Consider the following 15,256-nt stretch of genomic DNA (forward strand, 5'->3'; position numbering starts at 1 on the left):
CACAGCCACGCGGGCTGCTCTGTGACAGCACCACGCAGCAGTGAGAACCCGACTGAGTGTGGGCGGCACAGCCTTGAGGGCTGCACTGTGACAGCGCCACGCGGTGGCAGCTCCCACAACCAGAAGGGTCTGGACTCCGATGGTCGCAGCTTTGAGCACCCCTTGTAATTGCAGAAGTCCAGGGTGACTTGAACTCATGTTTTGTTTTTGATGTATACTGAGTATTGCTATTTTAATAGTTTTTTTCTTAAACTGTGTATACATTTTTGATAACCTCCATATGGATTGGAATGGTGTGTATGGTGATATCCTGCACGTTTCCATGGCCCTCGAAATAGCAATAGAGAAAAGCCCGGATTCAGAGGTGACGTCCCACCCAGATCAAAGTGTCACTCTACTGAAGACGGAGGTCCTAGAAAGTATGAACTCAGTCGCTCGAGATGGGGGTGTATTTATTAAATTTTATTGGCAATTCAGCTGTCAGATCAGAGGTTGCTAAAATAAACTGATGAAAAGTGTCGATGAAAAAATTTTAAAGAAAAATAATTAGTTTTAAAATTTTCCCCCCACAATAAATGAACACTTATCCCTGATTCAACGAGGATGCTTTCTAGAAGGGAAAAATTATCCAGCAAAAATTAATGTATTATTCCTAGAAAATGATGAAAAAAGTCCAATTTAAGTTATTGGTGTCTTTATAAAAATAATAAATTAGTTTTTAACGTATAGCTACAAGCATGCTTTTGCAAAGCATATAAGTGATAACTATATTATAAGTTTAGATTAAGTAGTTAAGACATTTTCTGTAAAGGCACCAATCCAGGCAAAGCCAGGCATTCCAGTATTTAGTGTAGAGAATTACTTGGGTATTTTAATAAAGCCATGTTGTTGGGTTCAATATTTCTCGTCCAGGGTAAACAGTACCGATGCCACCTGGGTACGGAGAATTTTACTTTTATTGCTTGATTAGAAGAGGCAGATAATTTGCCTCATCTGTTCTTTTTGTGTGTGTGTGATCAAATTTTGCTTGTGGGAACATAACACTTACCTCATTTTCTTTCATAACTTTAGAACAAAATCAAAGTTGTTTTGCATATAATGTTTTCTTATAAAGTCATATTATTACCCCATCAGCACTCAGTGGGCAAACATATTTTTCAACATTCCTCTTTTAATTAACTTGTCTCACAAACAAAGGCTACCAGATGAACACAATTTATCCACAGCATGTATTTTCAGCTAGGAGGCAGATAATTATTGCTCACTGCAGAAATAATGTTCTCCTACTTGCTCATGTAAAACAAACTTTAAATGTCATTTTATAGCGATAAAGATTAAATAGCACAGGGCTGTCTTAAGAGAGGACAATTATACAGAGGCACTTCTCATTAACCTGAAGATCAGGGGTGAGACATGATCGCCAGCTCTGGCTAACACAAACCTAAATTGCACGACTGTAAGCGTAATGTCCTCATAATCACAAAAGCGGAGACCAAACCGTTACTGTGATACATTTGCTAGTGGAATTATTCATTGAGGAAACTGACGAGATACCCGCAACGTTGGCACATATGTCTGGGGATCAGTGCCCGTTGCCTGGAATAAAGAAGCTCTTGGAGGGATGTGCCTCCTTTAATAAACTAGTGGCAGCTCAGCAACATTTAAATGTATTGTTTCAATTAATCACAGCAATTGCACAGCGATCTTTAAGCATTAAGAGAAAATTGTGCTTTCAAACAGAATGCCTCACGTCTGCCAACCACGCTCAGCTGCACAGCGGCGTTTCAGCAATGTATGTGGTAGCAGGAAGCATTAGAGAAAAATCATGCTTACTCATATTTAAGCTGAAAATTAATTTTCTAAGCTGTGAAGTTCTTAAACCTCTTTTGCAAAGCTAGGGCATCTGTTTTCTAAATCTGATCATCCACCCTCCCTATAGATTCAGTTTGCTTTTCTTTGCATTAAGTCTTCCCAGATAAGCAGCACAAGGAAATATCCTGCTTCTTTAATTTGAATACTTCATAAATTGTAAGGCAAACAATCCCATCAGTACTAGTTTTCTAGGGAGAACATGAAGAGAGAAATACTCTGATACAACACATTTTGTTTGTGCTCTACTGAAAGTTTAATGCCAAATACTTCCTGCTTTGTGGTAGTTTGGGTGAGCCTGGTTGTAATCTGAAAGCAGTTTAACCAGAAAGAAAGTTCTAAAAAATTCAAAAGCAAGTGTAACGATATTAAATGTGAAGCTGAAGAAACAGCCATAGTGTTTTGCAGCCTAATCATTTGATTCCAGGTTCAGAATATTTCCAAGTATGGAAGGTATCACAGATACCTAAACTTTTTTTTTTCTTTTAACAACACATCATAAATTTTATAAGGTTGAATCATGCATGCTATTTTTTAGGCTACATGAAAGACTTTTTTTTCCTTTATTTTAGAATACTGACTTCTGGAAGGTGAAATAAGAAAGTAAGAAGTAGAATCTTGAGATAAAGAGGGACAGACTGTAAAGAAACGTGGCAGAGAATCTACCACATGCAGGTGGCTTAATGTGGAAGTGAAATATAATTTGACCACCTTCATCCCTTGACACAAATTTTGCTATTCCAGCTTTCCATTGCGATGCTTAGCCGATGTTTAAATCAGTTTGCACAGGTAAGCTGAAAAGAAGTTAAAAGCAGGAGAATTCACTGGTTCTGCTAGCCGTGTATATGTTAACTATGGTTACCCAGCAGTAACACTCCACCCTGATTACTCTAACTGATGGTCAGAAACAAATGAGGGGATTGCAGTCAAGGGGTCATTGGCAAATGATGTTGTGCTTTGGGGCCTGTGGCTGCAGCCCACGTGTGCCCTGCCCTAGCAGGTCTTGGTCATGCTTCCCAGTGCAGGGGGGACAGGTGGGGCAGGGGTCAGGGGGGTTGGTGGGTGGGGGGAAGGTGGAGTGAGGGGGTAGGTGAGGTAGGTGGGATAGTGGGGCAGGGGTGGCAGGGGGGCAGGAGGGTTGGTGGGGCAGGTAGGGCAGGGGGGCAGGTGGGGTGGGGAGGCAGGTGGGACAGAGGGGACAGGTGGGGCAGGCAGGGGCAGGTAGGCTACAGGTCAGGGGGTCAGGGGCACTCTCACCAGGCATCACAGGTCCTTTCCAGCACTAATGTTTTCTACATTCTGACCTATTCAACTGTTGTGGATATTAAAATGTTTCCCATTTTATATAAAGTTATAAGTTAAAATTATCTCTTGTTTTTATTTCTTTTTGAAGGAAGTCCTCTGAATTTTTATAGAACTTTAAAAAAAATGCATGATAAATTAACTATGTAGTAAAAAGTTCCAGTATCTTATTTTATTTTAGTATTCATGAAGACCACACTGACCTGTTTTCATAGCCACTTTTGGAAATAATTTCAATGAAAGTAACTCTGTATGAGATTAAATTCTATGAACTATCTTATTTAAATGTGAAATAATCAACATGGAACTTGATGGAGCAATAATTATAAAAAGATTTTTATCTCTGTCTTCATGCTCTACACATAAAATACCATTATTGATTAAAAAACAAGGCACATCAGTGGATGTGAGACCAGAAAGTGTCCTGTAGTGAAGAAAGTTGAATGTAACCCAAACACATTCGACTGTTTTGCTTAAGAACATCCTTGCATTTCTAATGCAATTTTTTACCCACTTCTTTCTTTAACTTAAAATTTCCAAGATACATTTGTGTGCTATCAGCTGGGTTGAATCTTCTAAATTTTAAATTAAAATGAATTAAACCAATTTTTCCTTTAAACATTTTTTCCCCTTGATACTTAGGCAGTACAGAAGGAAATTAACTAGGGGCCCGGTGCGGTGGCTCCGCCTGTAGTGCTAGCACTCTGGGAGGCCGAGGCAGGTGGATTGCCTGCGTTCATGGGTTCGAGAAAAGCCTGAGCAAGAGTGAGAACCCCGTCTCTAAAAACACCCGGACATTGTTTGAACTCAAGAGTTTGAGGTTGCTGTGAGCTGTGATACCACCGCAACTCTACCAGGCATGACAAAGTGAGACTCTGTCTCAAAAAAAAAAAGAAGGAAATTAACTGAACACAGCAGACACACAGCATGAAACATGGCTAGGTAACACCATCCCACAGTTGTCCCGTGTAGCCAACTGAGAGTTGCTTGGGAAATTGTTTGCTTCGGATAATAGCACTGTTTCTGTATTTAGAGGGAAAAAGTGACTAAAAGCCAAGGAGGAAAAAGAGGCTTGTTTGCTTGCTGGGTTTGTTTGCCTTTCAATAGTACCTCTCATTTACAAACAAAGCAATTTCCTATTTAGCAGAATAATACCAAGGATAGAGTGATTTCATTGATAAGCTAAGGTGTCCTCACTGTACATAAACAATGTTTTAGTAGATTATGCTATGAAAAAAATGTCTGTGCTCCTTCCCTCCCTCCCTCCCTCCTCCCCTCCCTCCCTCCCTTTCTCTCTCACTCCCTCCCTCCTTCCTTCCTTCCCTCCTTTCCTCTCTCCCTCCCTCCGTCCCTTCATCCCTTCCTTCCTCCCTCCCTCCTTCCATTTTTCCCTCTGTCTGTCCCTCCCTTCCTCCCTCCCTCCCTTCCTCCCTCCCTCCCTTCTTCCCTCCCTCCCTTCCTCCCTCCCTCCCTCCCTCCCTCCCTTCCTTCCTTCCTTCCTTCCTTCCTTCCTTCCTTCCTTCCTTCCTTTTTTCCTTCCTTCTGTCTGTCATGTTCGTCTTTCTCATTTCTGTCCAATAGTTTTAAGGACAATTCTTAATCTGTTGAAATAAATTGAAATTATCATGCTTCAAAAGAAGAGCAGCGCAGTATACACTTAGGTTTTAATTATACAGAAAAGCAGATTAGCTTTCCTATTTGAAGTAATGGTGGGAGGCAGGAGAATTTTCTTTCCTTCTAATTTAAAAGATAATTAGATAATTTTCAAATTTCATGAACATATTAGACATTTAAGTTCAGGGACCTGTCTTTTCCATTATTTCATTTTTATTTTATTTATATTTTTTAATTTATTTATTTTTTCTGTATTATGTTTTTTTTTTTTTTTTTTTATTTGAAATGGTAAACTATTACATTAATTGACTTCTGGGGTACAGTGTGGGGTTTTCACATGCAATCCAAAATACTTCCATCAAACTGGTCAACACAGCCTTCATGAAATTTTTTCAGCCATTGTTTTAAAACGTCCACATTCCACTCCTAGAAAGATTCACTTGTACCCCTATAAGACAAACCTCAGAAGTGATCCCTCCAAACCCCCTCCCTCCACCTATTCCCCCCTCCCTTCTCCCTTCCCCTTCCCCATATTCTTAGGCTATTTGGTTATAGCTTTCATATACATTATTTCATTTTTATATAATCATTCAGAATCAAGGTTTAAATATGTGTTTATTATTTTTGACACTTGAAATAATAATGTAATAATAAAGAAATGATTAAAGACTTATGACACATGGTGTACAGTAATCGTTCTACTGATTATATTTACATCCTATATCAACAAGGTAGCACGTGTTTCTACAAAATTGATAACAAAGGAAAAGGAGCAATACATTTTTTTTTTCCTTTAGAGACAAGAGTCTCACTCTGTCCTGGGTAGAGGGCCATGGTGTCATAGTTCACAGCAACCTCAAACTCCTGGGCTCCAGAGATCCTCTGGCCTCAGCCTCCTGAGTAGCTTAGATTATGGACACTAATCACAAGGTCCGGCTCGTTTTTCTAATTTTAGTAGAGAAAGGGTCACACTCTTGCTCAGGATGGTCTCTACCAGCATGTGAGGCCAGCGCCCTACTACTTTGAGCCACAGGCGCCGCCCTGGTCTCTAACTCTTGAGCTGGAGCAATTCACCTGCCTCACCCTCCCAGCATTTGAAAACTACAGGCCTGAGATACTGGGACCGGCCTAATTGTTTTTCTTTTGTTTCTGTTGCACTCAGTTTGCTTTCCTCTAACAACACTTTTCATTTTCTTTATTTCCTTCTTTCTGAGTAGCAGACCACACACACTGCAGCTGTGGGGTGACCATATCGTACAGACCCACATCAGTCAGCGTGTCTGAAATTCTTGGCCATCACCATAAAACCCGTGATGGCCACATGCTTATGAAGGGTGTGCAGCACACACTGCCCTAGACCTGGACCCCAGCAGACACAGCAGCAGAAGCTCCATCTCACCATCCTGGATTATCTCAGCAGAGCCGACTGTCACGGCCCGATAGGTTCACAAGTACAGATAATTTAGAAATTCATATAAATAACTGCCTTCCATGGCATATGACAACTCCTTAGGAATTACCTTATTGCTGAAAGCCTTTTGAATCTGATTTTTAGTCATTTTTAACTAATAGAATTCTAATTCATAGATTTATTTATTCACACAATCCAGATCACTACTTTTGGACTGACTCATGTTTGGATTGTAAGATATCAAAAATAGCATCTCCAGACCTTTGCAGTGTTCTTTTCTTTGAAGCATTTAAAATATTATTTTTAGAGTGGCTCATTGACAATATTTCAGAACTGTGGTTAGTACTTTGATGTTTAAACTTACATGGAATTCACAGGGGAAATTGTTTTCTAAGGCTTTCTAAGAGAAAGGTTTTGAGTGTTTGATAGATTTTAAATGCCTCTTGAAATGTGGTGACTGGCAACTACTGCTGAGCTTTGCTTTCTGTGGCCCCTATATCTCAATGGACTTTCAGTGTATATGATGACTCCTGTAAGCTTCCCAGAGGCAGGAACAAACCATGTATTGTGCAATATTCTTTTATATGTATGTAGAAGGCAACTAGTAGACCTTTTAAAGATTATCAAACCGTTCTTCTTTGCCCATTTATTCTTATCTGGGTCAACACAGAAATTAAAACAAAGTATCAATAATAGATCATGTGTCCAAATATAATGCCAAAATGCCAGATTTACTTTATTAATTCTTCTTGTTTTTTAAGTTGAATTTAACTACATGACTGATGTAGTTTGCATTCTCCAGATGTAACCACAATTTTTTGATTTTATATATTTCTTTGATTTTTGGAAATGTCAGAATCAAATCTCTATCTATTTAAACAACTGTCTGTTTATATCTGTCCTTAACAGAAAGCATGAGGGAGAACTCTATTTTATCTCTCAAGGAAAATGAGCGTGAACCAAGAATGATTTACGTAGAAATCAAATGGAAAAACCAATAATTAAAAAAAGTTTTTTAAAATTATGGCAACAATGTCATAGTTTGATTAGAATTTATTTTCTATTACTATTTAGTTGATAACCAACTAATTATCATGACTTGTAAATGTGCAGAAATATCATGTTGCTTTAGCCTAAATTTATTTAGCTGGCTGAGACTTTCATTCAGGACTTCTTACTTACATTTTATATCATTGCCCTATTAAAACATATTGTTTAATAAGAGCTTTACAATTAATCACTAGTCTTCAGAATCACCTCTTACACATATATTTCTTATCAAACTGTATGTTTTTAGTAGCTTTTTTATCATCAGCTTCTGATACTTTTTGTTTCTTTTGTGAAATCTGAAACAATTATTTTTCTTCCGGTAGAATTGTCTGCTTAGCTAAGGCCATGTTTCGAAACTTGATTTTTATATGGAGACTTCTGAAATTAGGAGGAGACGTGTGTCTTAAAATATATAATTAAAACATGAATGAATGTAGAACAAATGTTTAACAGATACATGTAGAGAGAATTAAAACACAATCTTCCATATTCCAGAACACCACATTACTCCAGGACAAGGACCAAATCTCTGGTTTCTCATGGAGTGAGGATGGGGTTTATTATGAGGTAGTCAGCTTCCCAACCCTGATATTTTAATTACAATTATTTGTTACAATTCCTCTATTTTATAGGTTGGACTTCTGCATAAGATTTTATTTGACTACAGGACAATGTAAAGAAGTAAATAAATACATACATAAAATAAAAATTCTTAAATTATTTTGTTAGGCGATTTCTAAGACCAGCTTTCCTAATTCTAAAATTACTGATGCTGAAGATTCTTGGGTGCTCTTTGGCTAATAACACAAAATTTTGCATATGAGATATGTTTAGTATAAAATGAGTCCTGCAGAAGATAACAAGACATAGAAACAGGGGGCTCACAAGTTGGAGCATTCATGGCTCAGGTTAGCTTGTCTATTAAACTTTTCTTCCTACCTCGAGGAAAATTAGGCCACCTTTCTTTATTTCTGCCTATTATAATTTGGACATACTTGTAATAGTTTTTCAGGCTGCTACATTGCCCTTATTTACAAGGGTTCTTTCTTTCCACTTGACTGTAAACATTTAGCGGCTAGCCAAGATCAATAACTCACTGTTTTGCTAGGCTGTGTGCCGAGAGCACGTGCTCCGTGCCCTTCAGTGGACAGACTGGACCCCCCTTCCAGCGCATCTCCAGCTCAGGGCTGTCTCTGTCACTCCTGTCCTCTCACCTTTCATTCCTCACCTGGCTGAGTCCTCCTGTCCATTCTCCAGAACATATTTTCTCTCGTATAGAACTCTTGCTGTATAAAACCACTGCAATTTGTAAAAATATAAGTATTCATGGCTTTACTAATTTTATGTCTTCTTGCCCTTTGAAATAGAAGCTTCAGAGGGAGTATTGATGTGGTTGTATGTGCAGTCTGCTGATGACTTATCCCAGGATAGAACTCCTAGTTCCTCTTAATATATAGTTCATGTATAAATGAAATTAAATGAAACAAGTGATTAAGAAAGTCTTTTCATTTAAGACAGACTGAATTTCAATAGCAGCCCCTTCCGACTTCCACATGAACAAAACCATTAAGCATAAAAGGAGAAAGAAGAGCCTCTGTGCACACAGCAAATGCGTCCTCAGAAATGAAAACCAAGGTCAAAACCAGAAGGCAATGTCTGAATGTATTATTAAGGATGGTTTCGAAGACCTTTCATAAGCTTTTTTTTTTCTCTTAACAAGGAATGAGCTGCCTTACTCCAGAATGACAACGCTATTGAAATCATAAAAGCTCTGCCTATGTAGCTTACTTTTCAGTTGCTATGTCAAGGAGCACTGTGGCTCAGCACCATTGGTGTTTAAATAACCCTTTTGTGTTTCTCTCATTCAAATCTGGGTTTGTAACAAAGACTAACATGCTGAATGCCAATTGCTCGCTCCCCATTTTGAGCTGCAGAAGGGTGGGCCCCACATGGCACGAACACGCAGGCGTGGATGGAGTGTGTCTGTGGAGAGGACCCCAGTGGGACAGAAGAACTCTGGAAGAAGAGTCACAGTGAGAGCCTATACGTGCCAGGCACAGCAGAGATGGTCACTGAGGTGATGACTACTTGCCTTCTCCACGCCCCCTCCCTGCCCCCTAGAAATAGTAACTAAATTTTTGCTGGGAACACTGCAGCCTAGAAAAAAGACTACTTTTTCTAGACAGCCCTGAAATGAAGTATGTAGTTGTTTCTCTAAGCTCTGGCCACTGGTCGCTACATGGACATAAACGTGTGCACCCTCCTCCAGGCAGGAGGCGTAAAGGTCTCAGAGAGAAACACCCCTCTTTACACCAGTGAGGCTTTCTTCATATCTGTGTAGTACCAGCCCTAAACTGCTGCTTTTAGCTCCCTAGGCTAAAATGACAAAAAAATAAATATCCATCTCTTGTATGCATCTGAATCTAAGGCAAACTAATGCAACCGATCTTACCATTCTTTGTAACATGGTGGTCATGGTGATCCCCGCCACCTCCAGACTTCTAGTCAACATTCTAAAGAATAGACAATTCTACTTTTTGGATCATTTCAAGAAAATTCAATAGTCCGGCTCTCAGTAGGCTGACTTAGTCATGGGTTTATTCCAGACCTCATTCCCCTGTGTAGGGGAGGGACTGCTCTGATTGTCTAGGCTAATTATGGAAACACAAGTGTAATTGGAATCAGCCCCAGCCAAACACTACAAACTAATGTTGGAGAAAATTCAGTTTCTCAAAGGAAAGTGGCGTTCTCTTCACTGTAGTAAGAGAGCAGGGCTGAGGACAGAGAGTCCACGGCAGCACTTTACCACAACACTTCAAACAATTTATCATTTATTTTTGGAGTTAGAGTTGTTAAACTGAGCTTATGTCCTTTACTACCTTGCTCTAGCCTTTCACTTCTTTGAAATTTCTTTTCTGACAGATGTCAGGGAACTTTCCTCTTGATTGATTTTCTACATGCTTTATCTCCCATCCATCTCGTCCCCATTTTCTCCTTTCACTGGAGTCCAAATGTCAAGTTTACTTCCTGAAAGCAAATATATTTTTTTTATGTGCTTACTAATGTGACCCAGATTCTGATTGTACTTGTATAAGAAAGTTGATTCTAACATGAGGAGTTAATTGATCCTACTGTGCAGTGTCTAAATAATTATTTCACTTGCATTGCTTTGACCTCCCAAAGATCATTAGTCATGTTAACCAGGAACTACTCATGAAAATGGTGAAATTTCTTTCTTGGACCTACTTTTTATTTTGCCAAGAAATCTAACTTATATCTCTTTCTAAGTATTTAAATTATAACAACAAACTGAGATATGAAGGTAACTCAGTGGCTGCACAGCTGGAAAAGCATCTGCGTTTTCTGACATAACCTCAGTGTTACTTTCTCACTAAGTCCTCACATATCACCCTCTGCAGCACCGTGGCACCCACTTCATGGTGGGATGTGTTCTGAGAAATGTGTTAGTAGGTGACTTTGTCATTGTGTGAATGTCATTGGGTGGTGTAACCTGCTACACATCGAGGCTATATGATACAGTCATGTGATTCTAGGTTACAAACCTATCACTGTTCTGAACATTGCAGGTAATTGTAGCACAATGGTAACTATTCGTGTGTCTAAACGTAGAAGAGGCACCGTACACACACAGTAGAAAAGACATAAAATAATACACCTGTATAGGACACTGATCATGAAGGAGATTGCAGGATGGGAAGCAGCTTTTATGGCTCAGTGAGTGGGTGATAATCAAATATGAGGGCCTAAAACATTATTTTACAACCCTGTTGACTTTATAAACATGGTATAATTATGTTACACCATATTTATAATTTTTTTCTTTCTTTAATAATTACATAAACTTTTAGTTTCTTTAGTTTTTTTTTTTTTTTTGGCCAGGGCTGGGTTTGAACCCACCACCTCTGGCATATAGGGCCAGTGCCCTACTCCTTTGAGCCACAGGTGCCACCCAAACCTTTTTAGTTTTTTAACTCTTGTAAAAACACTTAGCTTAAAACATAAAAAATATTATTCAGCTGTACAAAAATATTATCTTTCTTCATATCCTTGATCTATAAGCTAGTTTCTATTTTTAGATGATTTTTTTTACTTTTTTTTTTACCTTTTAAACTTTTTGTTGCACATTAGGCTAGGGCTATCCAGGGTTGGGACCATCAATGTCACTGCCTTCCATCTCCACACCGTGTCCCCCTAGGGTGTTGGAAGGGACAGTGACACATGTAGACCTGTCATTGCCTATGATGACAATGCCTCCTAATGTCTCCTGAAGGCCGTTTTACAATACTCTAAAATAATGATTAAAAATTATAGGAAATGCCTAAACCGTAGTACAGCTCTGTACTCACGTTGCCAAGTAGCATGCACTGCACACAGTGGAGTGAGCTGCCAAGTAGCATCTGCTGTATACAGTGGTGTGAGCTGCTGAGTAACATGCACCATATGCAGTGGTGTGAGCTGCTGAGTAGCATGCTCTAAACATAGTGGTGTGAGCTGCTGAGTAGCATGCACCATATGCAGTGGTGTGAGCTGCTGAATAGCATACTCTAAACATAGTGGTGTGAGCTGCTGAGTAGCATGCTCTAAACATAGTGGTGTGAGCTGCTGGATAGCATACTCTAAACACAGTGGTGTGAGCTGCTGAATAGCATGCTCTAAACACAGTGGTGTGAGCTGCCGAGTAGCATCCACTGCACACAGTGGTGTGAGCTGCCAAGTAGCAAGTGCTGCACATAGTGGTGTGAGCTGCTGAGTAGCATGCACCATATGCAGTGATGTGAGCTGCTGAGTAGCATCCACTGAACACAGTGGTGTGAGCTGCTGAGTAGCATGCACCATATGCAGTGGTGTGAGCTGCTGTGTAGCATCACTGTACACAGTGGTGTGAGCTGCTGAGTAGCATGCACTAAACACAGTGGTGTGAGCTGCTGAGTAGCATCACTGTACACAGTGGTGTGAGCTGCTGAGTAGCATGCACTGTACACAGTGGTGTGAGCTGCTGAGTAGCATGCACTGTACACAGTGATGTGAGCTGCTGAGTAGCATCCACTAAACACAGTGGTGTGAGCTGCTGAGTAGCATGCACCATATGCAGTGGTGTGAGCTGCTGAGTAGCATGCTCTAAACACAGTGGTGTGAGCTGCTGTGTAGCATCACTGTACACAGTGGTGTAAGCTGCTGTGTAGCATCCACTGCACACAGTGGTGTGAGCTGCTGTGTAGAGTCCACTGCACACAGTGGTGTGAGCTGCTGAGTAGCATGCACTGCACATGGTTGTATAAGCTGCCAAGTAGCATCCACTACACAGTCATATGAGCTGGGCTTTTTCACCAGGGTTGTTCACACCAGTGATGCACCTGACATCAGGAAAGCCACAATGTCCTGAAACAGTAAAGATGATTGAGCTCCATTATAATTTCATGGGTCCATTTATCTGTGGTTCATCACTAACCAAAAGGTTATCATATGGTTCAGGATTGTGATGAGGCACAGCTTTCTCTGTGTTTCCAATCTAACTCCCTGGCCAGGTAGGTGCTTGACACTCCTTGCCCTACTTGACGTCGTGAACATTTTATTTTACTCTGATGATCCTCATTTTCCTTACAAAATTCTGTTTCTAGTGTTTTTTGTAACATGAACACCAAGGTACCTTTTTTTCTTTACCTTTTGTTCTATGCAAATGTTATTCTTTTCACAAAACAGTATAGAAATAAGTATCTCAATTCATACAATATGTATTATTTTATTAGTACACTGTATCACTCACCACAGGTCAATATCCTTTCTTCATAAGCCTGAGATTATTGATTAAGACATTCATAAACATTAGAGAGGAGCAGGGGGCTGACATAAATCTGTACATGCTGGAAGGGATGAATACAAAATCAAAACCCATTCCCACTTTACCAAACAGCATGTTTGTTCATGTTCCAGTCTGAACACAAACGGCCTTTGGGGAGTAGAGCTGGAATGATAGCAGTCGTATTGCAACCATAAAACTCGGAGAAGTTTCTTCTATATAATGAAGAAAAATAAATCATGGCTTGTCAAGTCTTACTGAGTATATATAGGGGTGTGTGTGTATATATCATGGATTTGATCTGAACGAAAATACAGGACTAAGTGGCATCTGTGGCTCAAAGAAGTAGGACACTGGCCCCATATGCTGGAGGTGGTGGATTCAAACCCTGCCCTGGCCAAAAACTATGAAAGAAAGAAAAAAAGAAAGAAGGAAGGAAAGAAAGAAAGAAAGAAAGAAAGAAAGAAAGAAAGAAAGAAAGAAAGAAAGAAAATATAGGACTACAGATTTGTAAAATTATTGTAGCGAGCTACTAATGTTAGTGCTAAAAATTAGTGTTCATTAGTTCAAAGAATAGGTGGGTCATGTGAGTAGATGAGAAGTGGGTAGATCTTTGAAAAACTGAACTTAAAAGGGACTATGAAAAGGGACCTGAACAGAAAGAATAAAGACTCATATATAGTAAAGTATATATTATTTTAAGAAACAGCAACAAAGCTAATAAGAACACAAAAAGAAAGTTGAAAAATTTCCAGTTGTTCTTATCTTTATAACATTGATTATGCTATAGGTTGTATTACTGTTCAAAATATTTACTATTCATGTAGATCACAATTCCAAATTTTTTTAAACAGTCTCATTCTTTCACCCTTGGTAGAGTGCTATGGTGTCACAGCTCACAGCAACCTTAAACTCTTGGGTTCAAAGGATTCTCTTGCCTCAGACCTGAGTAGCTGGGACTGCAGGTGCTCACCACAATGCCTGGCTATTTTTAGAGATGGGGTGTCACTCTTGCTCAGGCTGGCCTCAAACTCCTGAACTCAAGCATAATTCTCAATCCCATAGACATTCATCCTGGACATGTGAATGATGGCTGGACTTTGTCTCTTTGACCTCAGAGTGGGTCATGTGAATTACTTGGGTCAATGGCTCCTGGACCTGAAGTCCATTGATAACGTCCATTCTAAAGCTTCAGAACTAGCGTGGCTTTACCATGTTTCTTTCATGATTTTTCTAAAGCTCTGGAATACCCAGATATAGGCTATTTTGTCCTTGTGATGATGGGGAGTAGAGTTACAGCAGACCACCAGTGGACATAAAATTTTTTTTAAAAAGCCTTTGTGGTTGTGAACCACAAAGGATTGTGTGTTAGCTTAAACTGGTAGAAATTTATCAAGGGATTCTTTGATGAAGGAGAAGCTTGTGAGTGAGATCTAGAGGCATACATAGCATTTCCACAAACAGAAATTATCAATCATGTGAATAATATAAAGAAAATGGTAAAAGCAAGAGTATGCACTGATGTGCTTCAGGGGAGGGCGTGACAGAGCTTGAAGGAGATCAACATTTTCTCAAAATTCCTGGATTTTTTTCTCTATTCAGAAATAAAGTTTTCAGCTAAAAATTACAGTTAAAAAAGAGTGATCTATTTTAATCATATTCATCCTATTTAATTTTTGGATAATCTTAGAATTTAGTTAAAAAGTAATATAACCACTGTCAAAATTTATTCACAATTATTTGAGGAAAATTTTGAAAAAGTTTGGAAGTCATTTAATAAAGATGAGGCATACCAGTGAAAGTAACAAAGCTTTTACCAGATGAATAGAAAGGATGATGATGGAGGATAGTTTTAAATGAAACGAATCATAGTGGGAATAAGTACAAAGAATTACTCCAAGAGTTACAAGAAAAATGATTCTACACTCTATAAGGTTAAACTTGTCAATTTTTCTGAGAAGATTTTCTTTTTCATTTTTTTTTTTTAAATTTAAAACCAGTATATTCCATGTTAAAATTTTAAAGGGGATAATCGGGTAAAGACAGCAAATTCTACCAAAGTACAGCACCCTACCATGGCCACATACATAGTCCTTTCTGTCGCCTCCCTGACACTGTCCTGGCCCTGAGTGAGTCTGAGCAGCCGTACCCAGGAAGCAGCTTTGAAGGCAAAGCTCTCAGCCTTGGGCAGG

The sequence above is a fragment of the Otolemur garnettii genome, unplaced genomic scaffold, assembly GCF_000181295.1.
Source record: "Otolemur garnettii isolate 467f Iridium unplaced genomic scaffold, OtoGar3 scaffold00030, whole genome shotgun sequence".
Classification (NCBI taxonomy): Eukaryota; Metazoa; Chordata; class Mammalia; order Primates; family Galagidae; genus Otolemur; species Otolemur garnettii.